The sequence below is a fragment of the Schistocerca cancellata genome, chromosome 3 (assembly GCF_023864275.1).
Source record: "Schistocerca cancellata isolate TAMUIC-IGC-003103 chromosome 3, iqSchCanc2.1, whole genome shotgun sequence".
NCBI classification, from domain to species: Eukaryota; Metazoa; Arthropoda; class Insecta; order Orthoptera; family Acrididae; genus Schistocerca; species Schistocerca cancellata.
The window spans coordinates 389,490,800-389,512,227 of NC_064628.1; the positions used below are offsets into that span (position 1 = coordinate 389,490,800).

Consider the following 21,428-nt stretch of genomic DNA (forward strand, 5'->3'; position numbering starts at 1 on the left):
ATCAAAGAAGCTGTCCGCAGACTGACAAGCAAGGAGGAGGAGATCAGTGTTTAACGTCCCGCCGACAATGAGGTCATTAGAGACGGAGTACCAGCTCGGCTTAGGGAAGGATCGGAAAGGAAACCGACCGTGCCCTTTCAAAGGAAGAATCCCGGCATTTGACTGAAACGATTTAGGGAAATCACGGAAAACCTAAGTCAGGATGGCTGGAGACGGGTTTGAACCGTCGTCCTCCCGAATGCGAGTCCAGTGTGCTAACAACTGCACCACCTCGCTCGGTGACAAGCAAGGAGGGTCTAAATGGACAATGAGGTAGTTGACTGTCTAGACCGAGCTTGTTTCGTACAGGGGTTAAGTAACGATGGTGTGCAAATAGTCGTGAGATATTTAGGACATGATTGAGTCGTCGGCTGCAGTGGAACAACAACTACAAGAAGAAAGTGCGTTAGTCCTCCCAACAAAATTTGGGCGTGAGAACGCTAAGATGCAAGTATTTTACATGTGGCGAACGATGGAATTCAAAAAGAGTCATCTGATTTCGCAGGTCTGCATCTCTGAAACTAATGAACATATACAATGAATTTTGTATTTCGATGTATGGAAAACTCAATTTTTATTTTTCATATCTTTTCACAGGTGTTCAATATGCCCCCCTTGAGATGCAGAACATATGTCAATGTGGTATTCAAATTGTTCCCCCACTGTAGCGAGCATGTCTCGAGTTACAGCTTCCACAGCTGCTGTTATGAGATGTCTCAGTCCATTAATTGTTGTTGGTAACGGAGGCACATAAACAGAGTCTTTTATAAATCTCCACGAGAAATGTTAATGGAAATGAGCGTTATCGTCATTGGCCGTGAGGCCCCTTGGGGGTCAGGTCTGGTCGCCTTGGTGCACGTCTTATTACATTCGATGCTACATTGGGCGACCTGCGCTCCGGATGGGAATGAAATGATGATGAAGACAGCACAACACCCAGTCCCCTGAGCGCAGGAAATCTCCGACCCAGCCGGGAATCGAACCCGGGCCCGTAGGACGTCAATCCATCACGCTGACCACTCAGCTATCGGGGCGGACACCACATGAAATAATCACACATAGTCAGGTCCGGTGACCTTGGAGGCCAGTAATGTAAGGATGAATCATTTGGTCCAGTGCGACGGATCCATCGTTCAGTAATCCTTTGATTTAAAAAATCCCACATTTCCAGATGCCAGTGTGGCGGTGCTCCATCCTGTTTGTAAATGAAGTCGTTCGATTCAGTCTCCAACTGTGGGAAAAGAAAGTTCTCAAGCATATCGAGATATGTGCTTCCTATAGCAGTGTTCTTGGCAACGATAAATGGGCCATATATCATTTCCCGTGAAACTGCACAAAACACATTAAATTTTGGAGAGTCCCTCTCATGTTGTACAACTTCATGTGGTTGTTCCAGACCCCATATTCCCACCTTATAACAGTTCACCTCTCCATTTAAATGAAATGTTGCCTCGTCACTAAACAGTAAGTGTGGAAGAAAACTGTCATCCTCCATCTTGCAAAGAAAGAAATTACAAAACTCCACACGTTGTTGTTTGTCACCTTCGCGAAGAGCCTGCAGTAGCTGAGCTTTGTATGGTTTCACGTGTAAACGTCGACGCAGTACACGCCAGACGGACATCAGGGGGCATGTTGAGCTGTCGAGCTGCACCGCAAAAGGATTTTTGCGGACTCCCTGTAAAACTATGGCGGATGCGTTCGAGGTCTGTGTCAGACACTTGGGGACCGCTCGGCGATTTGCCTTTACACAAACAGCCTGTTTCTCGGAATTGTTCATGCCATCGTATAAAGGTCTGTGCTGTAGGCGGATCCGCACCATACCTAGTACGAAAGTCACGCTGAACAGTTGTTACAGACCAGCAGTACCCAAAATATAAAACACAAAAAGCTTTCTGTTGTTCCGACACCATTTTTACTAGAACTGAAGTTGGCGCACACTGCTGCTACCTAGCGAGAACCATATAAAACTCGATAGTTTGCTCTTTCCAAACAGTACGTGGTTCACGCACGTATCTTAAATAACATAATAGTTATGATTTTTTTAAACCGGATGATTCTCGTTGATACACCCTCTATCGTCAGAAAGTGCCGAAGGAATAAGCTGGAAGACCGAGTCCACGTACTGACAGCCAGAAAGTTCTCAGATTTTTATCATCGTATGGCAAGATAGGGCACACTGGCGAAGAGCGTAAAGTGGGATGAACGGAAGCGACTGGTATTGATCTCACCACTTTCAAAGGGAACTGTAGGCAGAGCGACGGATAACGGATGGTAAGATTCTCCCAGTGCAATCTGCAGGCTTATAGTGGAATGTGTATGAGAATAACACATGTCACATGCTTTAAGTGTAAGCGAACAGGGCACCAAGCCAAAGACTGCAACGATGGTACGTGGCATGCACTGAGAAAAACGAAGGTGCCAGTGCCAATCAGAAATGGAAAGAATCAGGGGCAGGTGACATAACTGTGCAGTCGGGCATTTTCGCGTTAAATAAGCTCACGTAAGGTAGGGTAATAGACAATGCCACAGGGATATATTAATAATGTACTATATAGAAACAAGGAAGCAACTAAAGCTATTAACAGACAAATTGGCACAGATATGCCTATTAAGGAAGACGAGTATTCCTGTAAATACTGTAGTAATGTAACACTAAATGAAGAAGAAGTGCTTCGTCTGAAAGTCGTCATCAACTAAGCAGTTTGTTCTACACGTGCAGTGAACACATACCTAAGTGTGGAAGGGGCCGGGAAAGCAGGGCACACGTTTCTTGTGTAAGGGTCCCGATGAAATATGCCATTCGATGGGTTGATCGGTAGAGATTTTTTAACACACTGTAAGGTCAAGTTAGACTCTTTGGGTAAAATATTAAGGACCAAGGGACCCGTGCGAAACTTTGTGACTTTTACTGTGTAAAATACTGATAGTGTTTGGAAGAAGTATGATAGGGGTAGTCGTGGTACAGTCATACATTACCAGACTGGCAGTACCGTATACAGTATAATTGGTGTCAATGAAGCCAGTACTGTAGAATCGTAATATGGCATCGAGCGCAAAGGACGTGTAAACAGCTGTTTATTTATTGTTAAAACTGTCGTAAGGAATTGAAGAAATGATATAACTAAGTTACCTAGTTTTGACACAATGGTCAATACATGCGCCGTGTTTCGCTGTAATTTTTCGTACAGTAGACAGTACTTAAACGGAAAGAAACATGTCTCAATGCAAGCATAACAAGAAGCATCCTATGTACTTTTGCTCTCGTACTGTGACTGAAATGAAAGCCGCGCGGGATTAGCCGAGCGGTCTTGGGCGCTGCAGTCATGGACTGTGTGGCTGGTCCCGGCGGAGGTTTGAGTCCTCCCTCGGGCATGGGTATGTGTGTGTGTTTGTCCTTAGGATAATTTAGGTTAAGTAGTGTGTAAGCTTAGGGACTTATGACCTTAGCAGTTAAGTCCCATAAGATTTCACAAACATTTGAACTGAAATGAAGTCCCTTGCTTCTTGACAGAGCGTAGGGGAACGGTGCGGGAGACCCGCACCGCCGTACTAGGCATGTTGTGTATTTCTCCGCGAACTGCCTGAAGCATGGATTCTTCAGCTCCTCCCATGGGATGTTGTAAAACAGCATCATCTCAACCAAGTCCTTGAAGAATGACTGCACTGTTGAAGAAGGACCTGTCTGCTCAAATAACAGCATTTGTCTGCTGTCATTTTCGGCACTTCTCTCAGCTGCTGTGTTTGGCGGTATTGCACTGTTGTACATTAAAGAGCTTTTCTGCACTAACTTTAACTTCACGTAGTGTGCAAAATAATACATCCTCCCCAGTACTGAAGAACTTCGCTACAAAATCACGAACAAATCCTAGCAACTTCATGCAATACTTTCCTTTCGGCATGTTGAACCAGATTGAGTTCGTATTCAAACTGAGTAGCGTGCGATGTTTATTACGTCGAAAGACCCCTTTGTTGCGCAGGGTCGACTAAGCGCTCTCGAAGCCAATAATGTCTTAAGTCAGCCAAGCGACTGGTCTGTTTCGTTCTTTGTCTACTATAGTCCTAATGAATAATTGTTGTGTTTATTTGTGACAATATCCCCTGAAACATTGTCATGTGAGTAACATTTTCGTGTCTTTGTTCTTGTGTATGTAAAGGTACGACAAATACATGCGTCATTTGGCAAAAGTTGGCCGAAATACCATTACTAAAAAAAAGGTGTAAATAATTATGACTTATAGGTGCAATAAAAATACACTTTTCTTCACTACGTGAGCTGTGGAAAAATGTCTGTTTTGAAGGGCGCGCTGCAGCGCGTAGTGTAAAGCAGTCGCCCTCCGTTTCTGGCAGTGGCGCCGCTGTGGCAATCGCAGCTTTGGTGTCTCCCTCTGGTGGGAAAGGGGAAAAGTTGCCTGTTCACGTGCATTTAAGGGGCGCTATGAGCTCGGCGGTGGTTAGTCTGTCAGTCTCAGGCAGTCTGGTCAGTCGGTCAGTCTGGGAGTCGGTGTAGTGAGGCGACAGAGTCAGTCTGAAGGCAGACACTCGCATGTTAGTCGGCCGGCTCTATGTTTCAGTCGCTGTTGGGTTGTGGACTGAGTCGGGTTCGTCGTTACTCCGCTGCTGGACGAGATGGCAGTCAGCAGCAGGCAGGTCAGCACTGTGCAAGTACGCGCCGGGGCCGTGGTCGACGCAGACGGAAGGCCGTTGGTCTATCGGTCGGCTGGTCATCGGATGGCAACATGTGGGCTGCTGAGCACGGACACCAGTATCAGTCGGGAAGAGTTGGCAGCCAGCAACCGTCGGGTCCGTACGGTGTTAGTATTCGCCAGGACCACTGTCGGCGAAAGCTGACAGCCGTTGGTCGTTTCCTCGGCCGATCGTCTTAGTCGACGACGTCTCGGATCCTCAGGATGAACACCATTTTCCGAGTCGGTATGTGGTTGGACCTGGTTGGTTCGTTGTTCCTGAGCAGCGACGTAGTCTCCACAGCGCGAAGCCAGGCCAGGGCTTTTGGCGGCGGGCACGCGCTGTTGCATGTGGAGGCACTAGCTGCGAGAGCGACACTTCGCTTTCCTCCGAAGCAGGATCCTCAAGTTGAGTAATTAGTGACTTCTTTTAAAATCTCGACTGTTACGATTTGTTCGTTATTTGTGGATTGTTGTTTCCTCAGCAGTTCACGCGTGTGGTAACGAGTGGTGGGTGTTGCTGTCTAGAATCCACAGCCTTCTTCCGTAGTGATTTGACAGTTGTGACTTGTGTTTTCTGTATTTTTTTAAGCTTGTCTTGAGTGGTGTTTGATGCCTTGATCTTGGTCAGGACAAGTTAGAAAGTGTAGGTATCTTGGTTTACTCGATATCGGCCGATATTCTCTGTTGTTTGTGCAGTTGGATCTGACCGTTGGAAATCGGTCGAATTGTCGGTCGGAGTGCTAATATGTCTGTCGTTCGGAGCTGCCTCTGTCATGTTTGTTGGATTCGGTGTTAACGAATTTATTGCTTAAAGGCCGAATTCTTTTGTGTTTCTATCTTGCCTATCATCTTGCGAGGTGGTATATATGTAATGTAGAGCATGTTGTACATTTTATGTAAGTCTGCATTTTATGGGTTTTATTTAAATAGTCATTTTTGGTTATAAGCTTGCCTCCCCTTCCACCGTAAGAATCCTTAAAAAAAAGAAAAAAAAACAAATTGCTCTTTCGGTGGCAAATAATTTTGAAAGGGTACAGTACTGCCCGACATTGAAAATAGGTACAACATTCTTCGTTATTCTTGTCAGAACAACATATTTTTGTAATAATAACTCAATTTCTCTTAATACACCGAAGCCAGTTACCAGTATAGGAAAGAATGACAGTTCATTTATTTAATTGATCACATGTGCACTCCCACAAAATAAATCCCTATATCCAATTTGGTGAGATCTGTGAAATGAATGAATGTATGGTCGTCTGCTAACCGCAGATAGTGAATGTGCAATATAGGATCATCTTTGAGACGGTCCTTTGGTCACCTTCGGTAGAACCAAAGAGATGAAATTTACCTGAGCTTTGAGCGCCTGAAATGTGGCTGACCAATATGGTAGCAAGGTGCTGCCCACTTCGACAGAGGTGCGAGAGGACCTGAAGAACGGCCATGTTTTCAGCACTCTGCCGCTGGATCTAGTGTTGGTAAGACCTGTCTTAGGTGTGCTCCGTAAAGACAAAAGGGTGGAGACATGGTATGCATGTGAAATACTTAAGAGTAGTTTGGAATAATAATTTCTCTATTTCAGGAACTTTCGTGGAGAGAATTAAATGTCAGGCAGGTAATATTAAGGGGATCGTAGTAATATTCGGAAGTGACCAACGGTCACAATGAAACCACGTGTAGCAATAAGTTGAAATACTTCCGAGTGATTAAGTTAAGCTGAATTACTAGCGTGTGTACTATAAGTTGGAAATATTTAAGAAATGGCGTGTGCAGGACTTGAAAGTAGAGACGAGTACTTCCACATGGTGAGTACTGTGTGAGTCTCAATCTGTGTATGAGACAAAGGATAAAGAGCAGTACTCGTCCATGGTATCAGTTGAGGACTCGCGTGTGTGATGAATATGTTCTTAATATTACTTTGCATGTTATGTTTCCGCGTGACGCTTAATTCAAACTATAATACTCTGAGAGTGAAGCAAGGTGAGTCAGCCGTCTATCCAGCAACGCCACTTTGCTTGCATTGCACAGGAAGACGTGCATGTATCCTCCAGAGTTCACAGTAGGAAAGAAAAGTTACGAAGTGGGGCAGTGTCGTGTGAAACTGGGATGAATACGAATTGAAGTGGGAAAACTGAAAGTGATGTGATTATAACATTGTGACTATTCTTTGTATTGTATGTTGCCAGTGTGATATATTTCATGAAATTTAAGTATGTGTGGTCGGCACGGGAGAGTAACAAGATAGTTTCAGAGGCAGTGGGTTATGCATGTTCCTTTTTGTACCGCTCGGTCTGGAGGAAAGTTTCGTGATGATGGTTGTGAGAGTCGAAGTGTGAGATATAGCAAAAGATCCACCATCCTATCCAGAAAGTGCACTGTAGTGTTAGATAATTACGAGACCATAAGATAGAGAATCAACAATGTACAGCCATGCCCACTGGGTGGAATTTCTCATGTGTTATTGTTGTAGGTTATAGAATTTGTGTGTTTAGGTTATAGAATTTATCAGAATAAAAAAAGACAGTGAAAAGAAAAAGATTGGTGGCCTTTTCCTTCGAATAGTACGTTGTCATGATATCCAGGATTTATAATGTGTGCGCCATTCATATTCAGTGCGATGGCCACGTGTTGATCAAAGCCGTTAAATAAGAAAGAAAATGTGGTATTGCCAGTGCATAGTGAACAGCCAGAGTTGTGTAAATTACTAATAGTCAGGTGTGCGTATCCGTTTCCGTTGCCTAATATTCATACAGGAGAATAATTTGTAACTTAATTGTGAGTACTAGAGCTCATGTTACTCGATAAATAAGAATGAATCAACTCGCTTGGCAGACCACTCATCTTGCAGGCCTGACTGCTTGATGCCACAGTATGAGCAAGGCATGTGGGTGCCTCTCAATTTGAGGGTTGTACCATTTCCATTCCTTTTACGGGGTGCATAGTTTACATGTTTGTGTGAGTCGTTAAAAATTTTTTTGTGTTGCAGATTTGCACCAGTGTACTGTTTCAGAGATTGTTGTGAGCGGTCATGACTACGGCCGTGTTGAAAGGGAGCAGGCAAGCTTCTCAGCCCGAAGGCTCATACTGTCAATATTGCTCTTTCTGCCTCTAAATAAAATTGTAACTTGATATTTCGAAGGTGCTTCTCTGCTTATAAATTTTAAATCTGTTTTTGAAAAGGCTTTTATGAATAAAATTCCCATTTGTTAAAGGTAATTTCTTTTTCATCAGTTACTCCCTGGCAACTACTTCCATGCTTAAATGTGTTAATTTTCTTGATGAATCGCTGGTCAATAAAGTAAATTCTTTAAGAAAAGATTTTGAAAGTAAAAGTCACGGTTCAGTAAGTTAATGTGAATGCGTAGGAAAAATAAACCCGCAATGTTCGGATACAGCATTAGTTGTGTCCTGCTTGACACAGCTATGTCATTTAAATACTCGTATCTGAGCAGAACGATATGAAGTGGAACGCGCATGTAACGACTGTGTTTGGGAAGGCGCATGGTCGACTTCGGTTTATAGTGAGAATTTTAGGAAAGAGTGGTTCACCTGTAAAGGAGAACATATATAGGACGCTGATGGGACCTGTTCTTGAGTACTGCTAGAGTGTTTTGGAACCGCATCAGGTAGGATTGAAGGAAGACATCGATGTAATTCAGAGGCGGGCTGCTGGGTTTGTAACCTGTAGCATCGAACACGTAAGTGTTACGGAGATGCTTCGAGAACTCAAATGGGAATCCCTGGAGGGAAGAAGACATTCATTTCGAAGAACCCTACTGAGAAAGTTTAGAGAACCGGCATTTGAAGCTGATAGCCGAACGATTCTACTGCTGCCAACGTACATTTCACGTCCGGTCGACGGAGATAAGATATGAGAAATTAGGACTCATACGGAGGCATATACACTCCTGGAAATTGAAATAAGAACACCGTGAATTCATTGTCCCAGGAAGGGGAAACTTTATTGACACATTCCTGGGGTCAGATACATCACATGATCACACTAACAGAACCACAGGCACATAGACACAGGCAACAGAGCATGCACAATGTCGGCACTAGTATAGTGTATATCCACCTTTCGCAGCAATGCAGGCTGCTATTCTCCCATGGAGACGATCGTAGAGATGCTGGATGTAGTCCTGTGGAACGGCTTGCCATGTCATTTCCACCTGGCGCCTCAGTTGGACCAGCGTTCGTGCTGGACGTGCAGACCGCGTGAGACGACGCTTCATCCAGTCCCAAACATGCTCAATGGGGGACAGATCCGAAGATCTTGCTGGCCAGGGTAGTTGACTTACACCTTCTAGAGCACGTTGGATGGCACGGGATACATGCGGACGTGCATTGTCCTGTTGGAACAGCAAGTTCCCTTGCCGGTCTAGGAATGGTAGAACGATGGGTTCGATGACGGTTTGGATGTACCGTGCACTATTCAGTGTCCCCTCGACGATCACCAGTGGTGTACGGCCAGTGTAGGAGATCGCTCCCCACACCATGATGCCGGGTGTTGGCCCTGTGTGCCTCGGTCGTATGCAGTCCTGATTGTGGCGCTCACCTGCACCCGCGCCAAACACGCATACGACCATCATTGGCACCAAGGCAGAAGCGACTCTCATCGCTGAAGACGACACGTCTCCATTCGTCCCTCCATTCACGCCTGTCGCGACACCACTGGAAGCGGGCTGCACGATGTTGGTGCGTGAGCAGAAGACGGCCTAACGGTGTGCGGGACCGTAGCCCAGCTTCATGGAGACGGTTGCGAATGGTCCTCGCCGATACCCCAGGAGCAACAGTGTCCCTAATTTGCTGGGAAGTGGCGGTGCGGTCCCCTACGGCACTGCGTAGGATCCTACGGTCTTGGCGTGCATCCGTGCGTCGCTGCGGTCCGGTCCCAGGTCGACGGGCACGTGCACCTTCCGCCGACCACTGGCGACAACATCGATGTACTGTGGAGACCTCACGCCCCACGTGTTGAGCAATTCGGCGGTACGTCCACCCGGCCTCCCGCATGCCCACTATACGCCCTCGCTCAAAGTCCGTCAACTGCACATACGGTTCACGTCCACGCTGTCGCGGCATGCTACCAGTGTTAAAGACTGCGATGGAGCTCCGTATGCCACGGCAAACTGGCTGACACTGACGGCGGCGGTGCACAAATGCTGCGCAGCTAGCGCCATTCGACGGCCAACACCGCGGTTCCTGGTGTGTCCGCTGTGCCGTGCGTGTGATCATTGCTTGTACAGCCCTCTCGCAGTGTCCGGAGCAAGTATGGTGGGTCTGACACACCGGTGTCAATGTGTTCTTTTTTCCATTTCCAGTAGTGTAGATAGTCGTTTTTCCCTCGCTCTAGCTACGTGCGGAACAGGAAGGGAAACGACTGGTTGTGGCACAGGGTACCCTCCACCATTCACCGTATGGTGGCTTGCGGAGTATCTATGTACGTAGATATGCAAATGTAGATGTAGCTTCTCTGAGATACCTCCGCGCTCACTTGACGAAACTGTGACGAATCGCGCTGCTGTTCTTTGGATCCATGTCAGTTATCAATCCCAGCTGATAAACACTCCACTCTGAAGATCGGTGTCAAGTATCATTGGAACGAGGGTTTTGGAAGTTATCCCCTGTGTGCGTAGGCAACACGTACTGAAAACTTTTCTGGTTAAATGTAAATGTCGTGTGACTAGGGCCGCCCGTCGGGTAGACCGTTCGCCGGGTGCAAGTCTTTCGATTTGACGCCACTTCGGCGACTTGCGCGTCGGTGGGGATGAAATGATGATGATTAGGACAACACAATGCCCAGTCCGTAAGCGGAGAAAATCTCCGACACAGCTGGGAATCCACCCGGGCCCTTGGGATTGACATTTTGTCGCGCTGACCACTCAGTTACCGGGGGCGGATACTATTCAGGTTAATCAGTTTGACATCATCCTCTCGATATGACCGTCCCATTTTTAACACTCCATATGTGTACTCCCACATATTCCATGGAAGCTATTGTTTCCAGTATCTGTTTACCAATCGTATAATAAATTGTAACGAATATCTGCATCTATTTGTGCGCAATGTGTCAAGACTAGTTCTATAGTATAGAAGCAGTTGTCAGGGACAAGCAACTTAACCTATGCTTGAAATCACTTCTCCTGTCAGACATTTTATTTCCGTGGGCGTTTTGTGAAAGCACTTTATTACCTTTTCCTTGCAAAAGTTAGATTCACTGAAGGAAAGTGCAGAACGTTTTTCTTTGTTGACGGAAAAGAATCGTGACACCAAAAACGAATTGATGTAGAGTAGCGAAATTCCGGGAATAAATTTGTGCGGGTAACATCTTTAAGTGATTGACACTCCAAAAACACATGTTAATGTAAGCGCGAGATAAGCCGTTGCAAATGTGAAATGCTGGTACATTAATAACCGATGTAACCGCCAGAATGTTGAATGCAAATCATGCAAACGTGCATCCATTGAGTTGTACAGGTACCGAACGTTAGTTTGTGGGATGGAGTTCCATGCCTGTTGCGCTTGGTCGGTCAGTACAGGGACATTCAGTGCTGTTTGTGGATGATGCTGGAGTCATCCAATGAAGTCCCCAAATGTGCTCGTTTGGAGGCAGGTATGGTGATCGGGTAGCCTAAGGCAACGTGTCGACACTGTAGAGCAAGTTGAGTTAAAACAGCGGCATGTGGGTGAGCATTATCCTGTTGGAAAACACCCTGTGGAGTGCTGTCCTTGAATGGCAGCACAACATGTCGAATCACCAGATTGACGTCCAAATTTGCAATCAGGGTGCGTGGGATAACCTCGACAGTGCTTCTGCTGTCAGATGAAATCGCACCGCAAACCATAACCTGAGCTGTATGTCTAGTGTGTCTAGCACGCAAATAGGCCGATTGTAGGCCCCCAAGCAACACACCTATCATCACTGCCATCAAGATAGAACCAGCTTTCATCAGAAAACACTATAGACCACTCTCCTGACATCCAATGAGCTCTCGGTTGACACCACTGAAGTGGCAAATGGTGGTCGTTTGAGGTCAGTGGAACGCATACCACAGGGCGTCTGGCTCGGGGCTGTCCTTGAAGTAACTACTTTGTAACAGTTCGTTGCGTCAGTGTGGTGCCATGTGCCGTTCAATTTGCTGCTGCAGATGCAGTACGACGCGCCAGAGCCATACGCCAAACACAATTGTCTTCCCTCTCGGTAGTGTCACGTGACCTTACGGAACCTGGTCTTTTTGCTAATTCTCGTGACCACGGCTGCCAGAAATCATGTAAAGTGGGTACATTCCTGCCAAGCCTTTCAGTAATATCGTGGAAGCTTCTTGTGGTGCCATTACAAGACCTCGTTCAAACTCAGTGAGCTGTTGACAATGGCGTTTTGTCGCCTGAAAGGTATTCGTGACTAAAAGTAACTCACCACGCCCTGTCTCAAAGGTAACCTTCGCTGAAGACTGTTACAGCGTGTATTTAAAGCAGTCCTAATATGCAACTGGCGCGAAATTTGAATAATCATCATATTTCAGATGAAGAAGCAAGCCTACCAACTTTCGTTTATGACGCGCAACTCCTTCTTGCTGTATCGATTTTTTTTCCGGTCAGTGTACTCTTTCAGATATATACTTTTGTAAACGATACGCAATAATTCTAAGCGGTTTCTTTCGTACAATCAGTATTTTTTCCCGAAGTGAGAAATTATGCCAGAATATTTTCACGTAGTAAATTAGTGAACCGCAATATGCAAAGTAACTTACGAACTTGAAAGTGTGCGTGGCTGGCAACATTATTCTTGTGGCAAAAGTAACCGAATACAAACGTAATGACGCGCCTACTATCCGTTTTTTCTCAGTTCAAGTTTTCATCAATGGCACATCCAAGAATTTTGAACTTTCTGCGGCTTTTATTTTTCAAGATTTATAGGAGATGTGGTACTTTTGACTCCACAAAACTGTATGAACAGTGGATTTAAAATTTAAAGCTAGTTCATTCGTGCAAAATCGGTTAATAAATTTGGAAAACAAGAACGGCATTTACTATTTTCCTTATTAATGCTCCTTTGCTGTGCTTGATAATAACACTTCTATTTTCAGCACGAAGGACAAATACTGTGCCCGGATTCAAGTAAAAGGGTGTATGATTAACACAGAGCGAGGACGGAAACATTCCACAGAATATCCAGGTAAAGACTTAACTAGTGGCCTAGAAACATGGCTTGCGACTTGCGAAGTGCTGCTACGAAGACTAATAAAACATACTGGTTACGGACAGTAGCGCAAAGAAAAACTGGAATGATAAACATAAGCACGAAAGGTCTACTAAATAGCTGCAGAATGCATTGCGAACACTTAAATTCAGAGACGCAAAGTGTGCGGTATCATCTGCAACAATAGAAACAGCTGTACAAACCGGGACACGTGATATGCGACGAAGGACGTAGCTGCGCGGAGAGGGAGACAGCGATGTGAGAACGAAGGCACATCAGTCTCTGACACTGCCGTAACCAATAATCCCGCGCCGTTTCGTAACAACACTAGCGTTGCCTGGTTACTTCTCCCCTAAGTAATGAGTAATGGATCAATGGAAAGATGTCGCCTTGCCGGATGCTTTACGTTTCTCGTTACAACAGGTCGATGGTCGCTTTCGGATGCGCCGTCATATGATGCTCACCTGGATCTCCGTGAGGTTTCTCTTAAGTCCATTGTGCTTAATGAACTTCACGGAAATGACCATCAATTAGTACTGACGATGAAACAATCCGTCAGCGGCAAGAATTGGAAAAATTATCAGCAAAGTGAGCCATTATTAGTTTATTACGCCCTTAGTCGAAAGGTATTATTGAATTATAGCAACAAAATCAAGCCACGAGATCGGAATAGTACTACAATTTTCATGTATGTTACAATATTGGGCGACATTCCCTACTTGCGAATTACTGTTCAATATTCTTCCGACACGCGAACGTAAAATTCAGTGCACCACTTCAACCGCGCACGCTGGAAACCAGACAAACATGAAATCCATCGTTGAGTGCAGAGAGGCTTAACCGCGCATTGTAGCTCACCGCATAGTTGTATTTGTTCTCGTATCGATCGAGATGCATCAACGGTCACGGCACAAAAGAGGGGCACTTGAACCCACCCGCAGGAATCTGAAGTACAAAGTTTTTATTCCTTACTAGCTGTTAACGGACACGTGTTGCTGTGCCTGATTCTGGTAAATCGAAAAGAAAAAAAAGGAAAGCACACGTTTCTAATATGTACGAAAATTGGATGTACATACTAATCTTCTCCTCCCCCTATCTCTCTCCATCTCCTCCTACCTCTCTCTTTCTCTCTCTCTCTGCCGATATCCTCCTTTCCGGTTGTATGTCCATTTAATCCCACCGTTAGCTGTTTCCTGCTCCCCCATCTCTCTGACTGAGCTTTTTTATTGCTACTGCAACTTCACATCTAATCATAAGCCGATAAGCCTTAAATACAACGTCCTGTTTGCCAACAACGTTTTGCTATTATGTACACTCTAAGACAAACAAAAAACGACGCACCACGAAGGTATGGGAGGGAAACCTGTCAATGTCATGTACATGTACAGACAAACAAATGATTGCATTTCCAGAAAAGTTTGATAATTTATTATTCAAGAGGATGACGTCACAAATCCAGCAAGTCAATAATGCGTCGGTCCACTTCTGGCCCTTAGCCAAGCAGTTATTTGGCTTGCCATTGAACGATAGAGTGATTCGATGTCCTCGTGAGAGATATCATGCCACATTCTGCACAACTGGTCCGTTAGATTGACAGAGGACCCTGTCCATAATGCTCCAAACGTTCTCAATTGGGGAGAGATCCGGCGACCTTGCGTACCGAAGTAGGGTGTGATGAGCACGTGCGGGCGGGCTGTATCTTGCTGAAACATAAGCCCAGGGTTGTTTGCCATGAATGGCAACAAAACAGGGCGTAGGATAACGTCGACGTCCCACCGGGCTGTACAGATGCCGCGAATGACAACCAAAGACGTCCTGCTATGGAAAGAAACGGCGCCCCACACCATCACTCCGGCTGTCGGGTCGCATGGTGAGCGGCAGTCAGGTTGGTATCCAGTGCTGTCCGGAGCATCTCCAGACACGGCTTTGATGGCCATCGGGCCTCAGTTCGAAACGTGACTTATTCTGAAGAGTCCTCCTCCTGAGGCAGGTATTACACTATCAAATATTTTTGTCCAATATCTTTGTCAAAGAAATTTGATGGTGTAATAGGGAATTTGTCAAATGTCGTCAATATTTGATCAAATCTAGGGCCTCGCTGTAGTGTTTTCATGAACATTGCCAGTAAATACAATTGGTGTGTACTGACAACTACAAAATTAAGAGAGATGTTAAAGCTGATGAGGCGCTTTACAACGTGAGGCACCCTGAATACAAAAATAGATTAAGAAGATTGGAGACCTGACCGACCTAACCTAACATAACCTAACATATCTCTCTCCTGTAGCAAGGAATCTGAGTTACAGTGAGCCTGTCTTCTGCAGATATAGCAGTTCTTAAGCGAGTTTTGTGCTTTGTGCAGCTGCCCCCCCCCCCCCCCCAGAAGATATTCGCAGTTTTTCACCAGTTTAATGTTTTATTTAATAAGAAACGCTGCACGTTTTCTCGGATTTTACAAGTGCATTCTTGTATTTAAAATGTTTATTAAAAGCAGTTTTTCACTGGTTTACTGTTTTATTTAATAAGGAGAGCTGTATGTTGTCTCGAGTCCTTGTTTCCTGAGACTAGTATGACCTGCCCCCCCCCCCCCCTGTTCAGATCCTGGGTACGCCCTTTAGCACATGCAGAAATGTATGCTCATCCATTCTTAAGTAACTGATGTACGACTTGACGTCCTCCACTGTAGGCTCACGCAGCAAGTTTTGTTGAATGCTTTTATCGTGTCGTCGAAAACCCTCGGCTTCATCCAGGTACGTTTCCTTTTTTTCCCTGCTTCTCTTCCGCATGTGCGCACATTGCAATTATGGAACATGCAACTGCTGCGGTTAATAACAAGTTTTTGTTGTTGTAAGCCATCTTGAACTTTGACGAAAAATATGGTGGCAGTCTAATACCCCTTTTAGCGCCACGTCAAAGAATTTTGTCAAATGTATTTGACGAATATTTGATCACATCTTTGATCAAATCTTTGACAAAGAAATTTGGTAGTGTAATACCGGCCTAATTGTCCTAATTGAGCCCCGATGGCCGGCGACCCAGGAACATGTCACTAAGGAGTCCTGCTTCGAACTGAACCCCAGTGACCAATGAAGACGGGTCTGGAGACAATCTGGAGAGCGGTGGGATGCTAACCTTACTGTCGCCCACCATACGCCGCGCGGGATTAGCCGAGCGGTCTTAGGCGCTGCAGTCATGGACTGTGCGGCTGGTCCCGGCGGAGGTTCGAGTCCTCCCTCGGGCATGGGTGTTCGTGTTTGTCTTTAGGATACTTTAGGTTAAGCAGTGTGTAAGCTTAGGGACTGATGACCTTAGCAGTTAAGTCCCATAACATTTCACACACATTTGAACATTTCACACAAATTTGCCCACCATACAGTCTGACAGCCAGGAGTGATGGATGGTCTGGGGTGGCATTTCTTTTCATAGCAGGACCCCTTTGGTTGTCATCCACGGTACCCTTACAGCACAGCGGAACGTCGACGAGTTTCTACGTTCCATTTTGTTGCCTTTCACGGCAAACAATCCTGGGCCTACATTTCAGCAAGATAATGTCTGTCCGCACACGCGAGAGCTTCTACTGTTCGTGCTTGCCAAACCCAACCTTGGCCAGGGAGATCACCGGATCTCTCTCCAATTGAGAACGTTTGGAGCATTATGGACCGAGCCCTCCAACTTGCTAGGGATTTTGACAATCTAACGCACCAGTTGTGCAGAATATGTCATGACATCCCTCAGGGGGACATCCAACAACTCTGAAAATCAACTGAATTTTCTCATTACGAGAGTACTGAAGGGCGATCTGTTTTAATTGTCAAAAACCATTTAAAAGATACCACTATTTCAACCATCTTAGCTATCATCTTCAGGTCTTAAACATCTTTTTGCAGTAAAATTGTAAGTGGGCTGCTTCTGTGTTGGCAGCGCTGTGTAGCGCTTTGCATTGGATCTCTGACTGAGCTTTCTTTGTAAGAGAATCTGTGGCTGGTTGGACTCGTTGTTGGAAGTTAGTCGCCAACAGTAATTGAAGTACTGTTGGGCAGTTGAAGGTGAACAGCCACCAGTGATGGATGTCAAATGTGAGAAGTTAGCATTGATGGAGGGTAGAGGTCTGAAATGTTAGCGTAGGCTAACGATCTGGAAGTATCCGACTTGGAGAATGAAAATTATTCATGATTATATATCTTTCTACTGGATGTCAATGACGATTTATATTCGTGTTTGAACTGGATGTCACATTATTAAGGTAAAAAAATACATTATTTGGTTTGCAACAAAACCTTTCCTTTGCTAACCACATGCCTTTTAGTAGTTAGTGGCTCTAGTAGTTAGAATTTTTTATTTAGCTGACAGTATTGACGCTCGCTGTAATGAAGATTTTAGTGAGGTAAGTGCTTAATGGAATGTATAGGTTATTGTCAGAATTGCTTCTTATTCAGGGTCATTCTTTTGTATTAATTATTTGAAGTCAGGTTGTAATTTTTTTTTGAGCAGTCAGATTGCGTAGCACAATAATATTGTGGGTCAGTGTTGACTTGATAAGATAAAGTAAAGAGAAAATAGGCCCAGTACGTTCTGTTTTACTCAGCTGTTCCAGAATCAAAGCCGGCCGGAGTGGCCGTGCGGTTCTAGGCGCTACAGTCTGGAACCGAGCGACCGCTACGGTCGCAGGTTCGAATCCTGCCTCGGGCATGGATGTGTGTGACGTCCTTAGATTAGTTAGGTTTAATTAGTTCTAAGTTCTGGGCAACTGATTACCTCAGAAGTTAAGTCGCATAATGCTCAGAGCCATTTGAACCAGAATCAAATAACGTAGAAGTTTCATGTTCTCAGTCATTCAGCAATTTAAGTACAGATACACACATTTAAATAAAGAAGTTTCAAAATGTGTTGATTTTCGCTGACCTCATGCAGAAGATGTCAAGTGGATAAAATTCAACACATCATAAACGTTTGTTATCGGTAAAATATTTAAAAACACGCAGCATCTTGTCCAAAAGGCCACGTCCATAGGCATATTGCTTACAGATGCTTGTTACATGCTGCAAATACGGAACACAATAGAAATCTGTTGATATATGCTTTAGTATGTGTCTAGTATATGTAAACATATGTGTTGTTGTGTACCGTATTTGTATTATGTAACAAATGGAATTATGTAACGATTCTCTTCAGTCGTCGTTGCTTCCGTTTTTGCAGGAACTTTTTCCTGCCGCAGCGATATCGGATATTTGATGCTCTACCGGATTCCTGATATTCGTAAAATGGTCGTACGTGAAAATCCCCATTTCATCGCTACCTCGGAGATGCTGTGTCCCATCGCTCCTGCGGTGACTATAACACCACGTTCAAACTCAGTTAAATCTTGATAACCTTGTAGCAGCAGTAACCGATCTAACAAATGCGCCAGACACATGTTGTCTTATACAGGGTGTTACAAAAAGGTACGGCCAAACTTTCAGGAAACATTCCTCACACACAAATAAAGAAAAGATGTTATGTGGACATGTGTTCGGAAACGCTTAATTTCCATGTTAGAGCTCATTTTAGTTTCGTCAGTATGTACTGTGCTTCCTCGATTCACCGCCATGATTTCATACGGGATACTCTACCTGTGCTGCTAGAACATGTGCCTTTACAAGTACGACACAACATGTGGTTCATGCACGATGGAGCTCCTGCACATTTCAGTCGAAGTGTTCGTACGTTTCTCAACAACAGATTCGGTGACCGATGGATTGGTAGAGGCAGACCAATTCCATGGCCTCCACGCTCTCCTGACCTCAACCCTCTTGACTTTAATTTATGAGGGCATTTGAAAACTCTTGTCTACGCAATCCCGGTACTAAATGTAGAGACTCTTCGTGCTCGTATTGTGGACGGCTGTGATACAATACGCCATTCTCCAGGGCTGCATCAGCGCATCAGGGATTCCATGCGACGGAGGGTGGATGCATGTATCCTCGCTAACGGAGGACATTTTGAACATTTCCTGTAACAAAGTGTTTGAAGTCACGCTGGTACATTCTGTTGCTGTGTGTTTTCATTCCATGATTAATGTGATTTGAAGAGAAGTAATAAAATGAGCTCTAACATGGAAAGTAAGCGTTTCCAGACACATGTCCACATAACGTCTTTTCTTTATTTGTATGTGAGGAATGTTTCCTGAAAGTTTGGCCGCACCTTTTTGTAACACCCTGTATAGGCGTTGCCGACCGCAGCGCCGTATTCTGCCTGTTTACATATCTCTGTATTTGAATACGCATGCCTGCACCCGTTTCCTTGGCGCTTCAGTGTAGCACATACAGTTGGCCAAGTGGTTGTCAGATCCCTGACTACTAATTCACTACTGGCAGCTGCAATTATTCGCGCTGTTCAGGGGCCACTAACTCCAATGCACCGCCGCAGTTATCAAGAAATTCATTTAACTATGCTTTATTACCATCATGGCAGAGCATCACTGAAACTAACTGGTGACGACTGCGCGACATTACTACCACTTATTTATGCCTGCGCGTGTGGCTGTATGCTGTGTCAACAATTTTTCTTACCGTACTTGGTTTTTCTTTTCCTTTTCCTGGAATCCCCGCTGACTTCTGCGCCGCTTCGCTCTTGTTGGGTCGCCTCCCAGCCGTACTGTTAACGCTGCCGGCCCATACGCGGCCGCCACCCGCCCCCGATTACGCTATCTCCTTCCTTGCAGCTGACGGACGCCTCTGGCCCGTTTGTCGAGTAATGCCGCCGCCCTTCTGGTACGGCGTTCTCCCTTGCCTGCCACTAACTCCCCCCCCCCCCCCGGCGCCGCAACGAAGGCGATCCTCGCGCCGTAACGGACCTCTCTGACTTGCCAGAATCGTCTTCTTCGTTCTTTTCCGCCTCAAGAGTTAAAGGAGCAGTCCGATATGTCACCCTGGCATTTGGATGCATTATGCACTCGTCTCCGCACTGAATTACATGAATTCCTTAAAACACTCTCCGACTGTCTCGTAAATCTCTCCTAGACTGTAAAATTCGGTCCTCCTGTTCTTCAGCCGTATCAGTGGATGTGCGGTACACTTCACTTTTGAGATGATCCCAGACAGAAAAATCCAGAGGTTTCAGTTCATATGACCTTGGAGGCTAAATCAGTCCTCTCACGGGACGTGAAGACGCCGTATTGAATTGCGTTAGACTACGTATTTGGTAGTTTTTCTTTATCATAAACAGCGTGGTATGAGTATAAGCTGTTTCAGAGCATCAGGAAACTGAGGATCTCTCGAAAACGCGTCGTTTCAGCTACGATTTGTCACAGTAAAGTAACATATAACTACACTACTGGCCATTAAAATTGCTATACCAAGAAGAAATGCAGATGATAAACGGGTATTCATTGGACAAATATACTATACTAGAACTGACATGTGATTACATTTTCACGCAATTTGGGCGCATAGATCCTGAGAAATCAGTACCCAGAACAACCATCTCTGGCCGTAATAACGGCCTTGATACGCCTGGGCATTGAGTCAAACAGAGCTTGGATGGCGTGTACAGGTACGGCTGCCCATGCAGCTTCAACACGATACAACAGTTCATCAAGAGTAGTGACTGACGTATTGTGACGAGCCAGTTGCTCGGCCGCCGTTGACCAGACGTTTTCAATTGGTGAGAGATCTGGAGAATGTGCTGGCCAGGGCAGCAGTCGAACATTTTCTGTATCCAGAAAGGTCCGTACAGGGCCTGTATCATGCGGTCGTGCATTATCCTGCTGAAATGTAGGGTTTCGTAGGGATCGAATGAAGGGTAGAGCCACGGGTCGTAACACTTCTGAAATGTATCGTCCACTGTTCAAAGTGCCGTCAATGCGAACAAGAGGTGACTGAGACGTGTAACCAATGGCACTCCATACCATCACGCCGGGTGATACGCCAGTATGGCGATGAGGAATACATGCTTCCAATGTGCGTTCACCGCGATGTCACCAAACACGGATGCCACCATCATGATGCTGTAAACAGAACCTGGATTAATCCGAAAAAATGACGTTTTGCAATTCGTGCATCCAGGTTCGTTGTTGAGTACACCATCGCAGGTGCTCCTGTCTGTGATACAGCGTCAAGGGTAACCGCAGCCATGGTCTCCGAGCTGATAGTCCAGGCTGCTGCAAACGTCGTCAAACTGTTCGTGCAGATGGTTGTTGTCTTGCAAACGTCCCCATCTGTTGACTCAGGGATCGAGACGTGGCTGCACGATCTGTTACGGCCATGCGGATAAGATGCCTGTCATCTCGACTGCTAGTGATACGAGGCCGTTGGGATCCAGCACGGCGTTCCGTATTACTCTCCTGAACCCACCGATCTCATATTCTGCCAACAGTCATTGTTTTTCGACCAACGCGAGCAGCATTGTCGCGATACGATAAACCGCAATCGCGACAGGCTACAATCCGATTTATTTTGACCACTCTAAATAATTGTTTGCAAATTACAAAATGTTTCAAGCAAATGTTCTTTAGCCATCAGGGGGAT

At 45.4% G+C, this 21,428-nt stretch overlaps 1 protein-coding gene across 2 annotated transcripts in view; it reads right to left on the minus strand.

The window, feature by feature from the left end:
• Positions 1–21,428, minus strand: part of LOC126176724 (galactoside alpha-(1,2)-fucosyltransferase 2-like) — a 188,206-nt gene that overhangs the window by 136,609 nt on the left and 30,169 nt on the right. The gene's annotated exons all lie outside the window — the stretch shown is intronic.